The sequence below is a fragment of the Suncus etruscus genome, chromosome 1, assembly GCF_024139225.1.
Source record: "Suncus etruscus isolate mSunEtr1 chromosome 1, mSunEtr1.pri.cur, whole genome shotgun sequence".
NCBI lineage: Eukaryota > Metazoa > Chordata > Mammalia > Eulipotyphla > Soricidae > Suncus > Suncus etruscus.
The window spans coordinates 56,577,839-56,585,115 of NC_064848.1; the positions used below are offsets into that span (position 1 = coordinate 56,577,839).

At 33.6% G+C, this 7,277-nt stretch overlaps 1 non-coding gene across 1 annotated transcript; it reads left to right on the top strand.

Moving 5' to 3' along the window:
• Positions 1-5,004: 5,004 nt before the first annotated feature.
• Positions 5,005-5,137, top strand: LOC126032169 (small nucleolar RNA SNORA51). The gene has a single exon (XR_007503825.1). It is a non-coding gene; the product is annotated as a small nucleolar RNA SNORA51 (small nucleolar RNA).
• Positions 5,138-7,277: the final 2,140 nt, after the last annotated feature.

The window sequence follows — 7,277 nt, forward strand, 5'->3', positions numbered from 1 at the left end:
TCACCCTAGCATGCCAGGAGCGATTTCTAAGAGCAAAGTTAAAACTAAACCCAGAGCAACACTGGGTGTGGCTCAAAAACCAAAATAAATAAATAAATTCTCAAATATCTAAAATTAATTATTCTTTTTAATGACTACAAGTATCCTGAAATATTTTTCTATTGATAATGTTGCAATAGTTTAAAAAATAGTTGCAATAGTTTAAAAACATTCACAAATATGAACGAACTTGAACTATTTGTGCAAACTAAGCCGATCCTAAGCGACTTACTCAGAGACGAATTACACAATCCAAACCCCCGATTGTAACAACAACCACGCCACACAATACAACTGCACAACAGTCCTCTCTATCAATAATTTCCCTAAATGTTAATGGACTAAACTCTCCAATTAAAAGACACATAGTAGAGAACTGGGTTAGGAAAAATAAACCGGACTTCTGCTGTCTGCAAGAAACACACCTACAGTTACAGGATAAGCACAGGCTTAGAATTAAAGGATGGAAAGTAATTATTCAGGCCAATGGAAAACAAAAAAGAGCAGGGACAGCCATTCTTATATCAGACCAAATTGTATTCAACCTCAAGAAAGTGATCAGAGACAAAGAGGGGCACTACTTACTGATCAGGGGAACATTAGATCAAGAAGTGCTAACCCTGGTCAATATCTATGCACCTAATGTAAAGTCACCAAAATATGTGAGGCAACTACTGACAAACCTGGAGAAACACATGAAGGGAATTGTGATAATAGTAGGGGACCTCAATACTCCACTATCACCACTGGACAGATCCTCCAAACAGAAAAATAGTAAAGAAATAAGAGCTCTAAATGAAAAATTAGAAGAATTAGGGCTAATAGACTTATATAGAGCCCTCCATCCCCAGAAAGTAGAATACACATTCTTCTCAAACCCACATGGAACCTTCTCCAGAATAGATCATGTCTTAGGATACAAAGCCAACCTATATAAGACCACAAAGGTAAGGATCATTAGAAGTACCCTTTCAGATCACTATGCAACAGAGCTTATAATTGATGTCAAGAAGAAGCAATGGAGGAAAACTAATACCTGGAGATTGAACAACATACTGCTTAACAACAGCTGGATCAAAAAACAACTCAAGGAGGAAATAAAAAGATTCCTTGAGACGAATGACAATGAAGAGACAACATGTCAGAATTTATGGGATACAGCAAAAGCAGTACTTAGGGGGAAACTCATAGCATTACAGGCCTATGTTAAGAAACAGGAAAATAACAAAACCAACAGTTTAAAAGATCACCTCAAAGAATTGGAACAACAGCAACAGAGAAATCCAACCACAACCAGAAGGCAAGAAATCATAAAAACCAGAGCAGAAATAAACAACATAGAGACTAAGAAAACAATACAAAAAATCAATGAGACCAGGAGTTGGTTTTTCGAAAAAATAAATAAGATAGACAAACCATTGGCAAAACTTACCAAAAAAAAGAGGGAAAACACCCAAATTACTAGGATCACGAATGAAAGGGGAGAGATTACAACAGAACCCCAAGAAATACAACATATCATGAGATCATATTATGAACAACTATATTCAACTAGGCTAGAGAACCCACCAGAAATCGACAGATTCTTGGACAAACACCCTCTTCCAAGACTGGAAAAGGAAGACCTAGAAACTCTAAACAGTCCAATCACTTCAGAGGAAATTGAAGACGTAATGAAAAGACTCCCTAAGAACAAATGCCCAGGCCCAGATGGATTTACAGGTGAATTCTATCAAACATTTCAAGAAGACTTATTACCACTGTTCCATAGGCTTTTCAAAACCATAGAAAAAACAGGAATCCTCCCCAACTCCTTTTATGAGGCTAATATCACACTCATTCCTAAAGAAGGCAAAGACACCACCAAAAAAGAAAACTACAGACCAATCTCACTAATGAACATTGATGCAAAGATACTTAACAAAATCTTAGCAAACCGAATCCAACACCTCATTAAAAAGATCATACATCATGATCAAGTGGGATTCATCCCAGGAATGCAAGGTTGGTTCAACATACGCAAATCAATCAACATTATACACCACATCAACAACATGAAGGACAAAAACCACATGATCATATCAATCGATGCAGAGAAGGCGTTTGACAAAATCCAACATCCGTTCATGTTAAAGACACTCAGCAAAATAGGGTTAGAAGGCACCTTCCTTAAGATAGTTACAGCTATTTATGAAAAGCCTACAGCCAACATTATACTTAATGGCGAGAAACTAGAAGCATTCCCACTAAGGTCAGGAACTAGGCAAGGCTGTCCACTCTCTCCACTCTTATTCAATATAACCTTAGAAGTCCTAGCAATAGCAATCCGACAAGAGAAGGGAATCAAAGGAATTCAAGTAGGGAAAGAGGAACACAAGCTAGCTCTATATGCTGATGATATGATGATATACATCAAAAACCCTAAAGAATCCACAGAAAAACTCCTAGAAACAATCAACCAATACAGTAAAGTGGCTGGATACAAAGTCAATACACAAAAGACAGTAGCGTTTTTATATACAAACAATGAAGTTGAGGAGAGAGAGATTAAAAATACAATTCCATTTAAGATAGTATCAAAAAATATCAAATACCTAGGAATCAACCTTACAAGAGAAGTGAAAGATCTATACCAGGGAAACTTCAAAACACTTCAGAAAGAAATTGAAGACGATCTAAAGAAATGGAAGAACATCCCATCCTCATGGATAGGTAGAATTAACATAATCAAAATGACTATTTTACCCAAATTGCTATATAGATTTAATGCAATCCCTATCCAAATCCAGACACAATTCTTTAAAGAAATAGAACAATCAATTATAAAATTCATTTGGAACCATAGAAGACCCAGGATAGCTAAACACATTCTGAAAAATGAGAAGTTGGGAGGTATCTCCTTACCTAACTTGAAACTATACTATAAAGCCATAGTAATAAAAACAGCATGGTACTGGAACAGAGACAGGACCTCAGACCAGTGGATTAGAACAGAATTCCCAGACATAAACCCCCAGATATATAGCCAACTAATATTTGATAAAAGAGGCAAGAATATGAAATGGAACAAAGAAAGCCTATTCAACAAATGGTGTTGGTACAACTGGAAACTCATATGCATGAAAGTGAAAATCGACCCATATCTCACTCCTTATACAAAAGTCAACTCAAAATGGATCAAAGATCTGGAAATCAGACCTGAATCTATAAAGTTTATCGAGAATAAAATAGGCAGAACACTCGAAGACCTTTATATCAAAAGGGTCTTTGAGAATGGAGCACCAATGGCAAAAACGTTAGCATCAACTATAAACAAATGGGTCTATATCAAACTAAAAAGCTTCTGCATGGCAAAAGAAACCCTACTTAATGCAAGAAGACAGCTAACAGAATGGGAAAAAATCTTTTCACTTGATATATCAGATAAAGGGCTGATATCTAGAACATACAAAGCGCTCAGAAACCTGAGTCCTTCAAAACCAAACGAAGCCATAAAAAAATGGGGAGACGAAATGAATAGACATTTCTCTGAGGAAGAGAGAAGGATGGCCAACAAACACATGAAAACATGCTCACCTTCACTCATCATCAGGGAGATCCAAATCAAGACAACAATGAGATACCACCTCACACCAGTGAGGTTGGCTCACATCAAAAATAATGGGAACAACCTTTGTTGGAGAGGATGTGGTATGAAAGGAACTCTCATTCATTGCTGGTGGGAATGCCCCTTGGTCCAACATCTATGGAGAAAAGTCTGGAGAGTGCTCAAAGAACTCAGAATTGAGCTGCCATTTGACCCAGCAATTGCTCTCCTAGGCATATATCCCCAAGATGGAAAGACATTCATTCCAAAATACGTATGCACCCCACTATTTATTGCAGCACTCAGTATAATAGCCAAATCTTGGAACCAACCTCGATGTCCAACAACAGATGAATGGATCATTAAGATGTGGTACATATATACAATGGAATATTACATGGCAGTTAGAAATGATACAATCACAGACTTTGCAGCAACGTGGATGGACCTAGATCATGTTATGTTAAACGAAGTAAGTCAGAAGACAAAAGAAAAACACAGAATGGTAGCACTATTCTGAAACACCTAGAATACATAAAAAACAAAAAAAGGACATTGAAGAAGCATAACTGCTAGAACCACAAAGAAAGACTTCATAAACTCCATTCCCTGATCTGCACAGCCACCAAGATCTCTAGAAATAGGTCTGATTTTACCATCCAAGATAAAGTAGAAGTCTTCCACATACCACGAAAGCAGCAAGAGGAGAATAAATGATCTATTTTTTTTGACGTCTTTATTTTGGTGTGGAGATTACGGTTGATGTCTCCAATATTATTTTATTTTATTTTGTTTTGTCTTTCTCTTTCTTTTTGCACTTGAGTATGATTTGATTTCAGAACCGAGATTGTTGTGTGGTGCCCGTTTTTATTGTTGTGGTGCTTATCGGTTATTTAATTCGATATTTTGTGTGTGTGTGTGTGTGTGTGTGTGTGTATTGTTGTGGTATTTTAATTACTTTTTTCACATCCTCTCTCAAACTGAGGTTGGAAGCCTCTAGACAGGACTCTGCCTATTTTCAGTATATTTGATTTTTGATTGAGAAGAGGACATATTAGGTGATGGGTATTCCCCTGATTTAATGTGAATATGTACCCAAAATACTACAGTGAAAGATATGTAATCCATTATGGAAAAAAAAGAAAATTGTGTTTTTAATCAGAAACTTTCTTTGACTTACATGTATTATAATTATATTAATTATATTATATGTTATGTTATGTCACTATATTATGTTATATTAGTTTACCTTATTATGTTAATCAATTTTGTCCTTTAAATGAATTCTTACTTAAAAAAAAACAAAAAAAAAAAAACAAAAAAAAAACAACTTTAGTTTGCCCTGAAGAAAAGAAAAAAATAAATAAAAGATAAAATAAGGCCTCCCAATTCTTACCACAGGCTGTGTTCTTTACACTGGCTGTATAGAAAGAGAAGGTACAGTAAAGGCACCCCATATACACCTCAACACAGGCCCCTTGCCGGGTATGTATTGTGAATTGGGGGACAAAAAAAAAAATAACTGAAAAAATAATTGAATATTGCAATATAGTCAATTAATTTTATTGCTCAGTACAAAACCTATAAATAATTAGAACTTTGATATTGTCCCAATCTTGTCTGACAAGTGTCAGATATTTTTCTATTTGTTGAATGATATAATGTAGAAATCAAAAGTTGTTCAGAAATGTAAATATTCTTACATTTTGAGCTCTTACTAAATTATAAAGTGCAAACACATTATAGTTTAGCAGTTAAAATTCTGTTTATTTTTATATATTAAAAAGCATTAGTATTTCAGTTAATGTCCTGTTAGTGACATTACTGAGAAATAATAAGATTTACATGCCAATATTTTCTCTAGACAATATATATTTTGGTTAACAAATATGCATGATCTGTTGGAGAAGAATTATTACTTTTTTTTTCTTTACTTTTTTAAAAAATCTTTCAGAGGTTACAATACTTTTGAAGTCACTGTTTTATACCTGCAGCAATATTACACCAATTCCTTCACCAGATAATAAGGTAGTTATATTTTATCTATTTTGTAGGGAAGAAATCTCCATGCTAATTTTCAATGAAGAATATATAACTAAAGACTCCTCTGTAGACAATTTGTATTGATTCCCAAAATTATTACTATTCTGAGAAGAAAAATAAATTTCACCAAACTTGTTTAGAGAAAAGAACCTTAAAGTCATGAGCAGAGAATAATTGGTAAAACACTATAAAAGAATATATAAAATTATAGGAGATAGTTTAAAAAGAGAGGTTATAGATAGAAGAATATATCTTTGGAAAAGAGATCTAGCTACTAGTTTAATTACTAAGGTTGTTTTAAGGCTGAACTGAACATGATTACTCTTCTACTCATGTTAGTCATAGGCAGATAGTATAAAGTCAATGTTTAATTTTTTAAATGTAGTTAAGAATTCTTCAAATATTCTATAAATATAATGTCTTAATCTGAAGATTGATAAATAGGAGTGAATAAAATATACAATAGAATATAGAGTTATACAATAATATATAAGCCCCTGGTTCATGACAAAGATATAGTATTTTATTCTCCTGAATAAATATTTTTATAGATCATATTTTTGGTAAATTATTTAGTGGCAGTGATTGAAAATTTCAATTTTTTATTTAAGATAAACTAAAAGAATATTTTTATTATTCTCTTATGTGTAGAATTTGAAAATAAAGCTATTTCACAGACTATTCCCCTTCTCACTAATCATGATAATATTTACTTTACTATTTGTTAAGTTAAACCTGAATTATTTCTTTTTATTTATTTTTGGGGAGTCACACCCGGTGACACTCAGGAGTTACTCCTGCCTATGTACCCAGAATTCCTGGCCTGGGGGACCATATGGGAAGCTGGGGATAGAACTGCAGTCTGTATTAGATTAGCACATGCAAAGTAAATGTTCTACTGCTTGCGCCACTGCTCTGGCCCAAGACCTGATTTATTTCTTAACAAGCTAATGTTGGTCTTCATTAGAAGGTTTTATTAATAATTAATAATAATCAATAATCCTATTGATCACTTATAACTATGTTTTATACATTCAATAGTTTCTACTACAATGTTTAATGTTTGGGGTTCTAACTTATATGTTCATACCTAAAGTTGACACTTTCTGACAAAATAATTAGGACCTATGCTATGGTGATTTAGTCAACTTCATCCTCAAGCAAAGTAACAAAAAAGCCTTGAGAAAAATCTTAGAATTTAAAAAATAGTAAATTGCATTCAAATAGTGATGTGAGAAATTGAAAAATGTTATAGTGGAAAAGATCAAAATAAATCAGGTCACTATATATTATAATCACTAACAAATATAGTTTTATTGATTAAAATATACAAGAACGATAACCTACTTTTGAATGTGAAGTTTGGAGACAAAGGTATGTATAATATACTTGTTAGGCTACACTCATGAAATTTAAATTTTCCTAGAAATAATAGTACTATAATCATATGCAAATCACTTGACTCATGATAAGGTCAGGAGAGAATTGAAGTAGATAATTTTTCCCAGACTGTATAATGTAACTACATTGAAAACAGTTTTTAAAAAATATATATGCATATACATGGGAGCAGAGCCTAGCAGTAGGGTCTTTGCCTTGCATGTGGCTG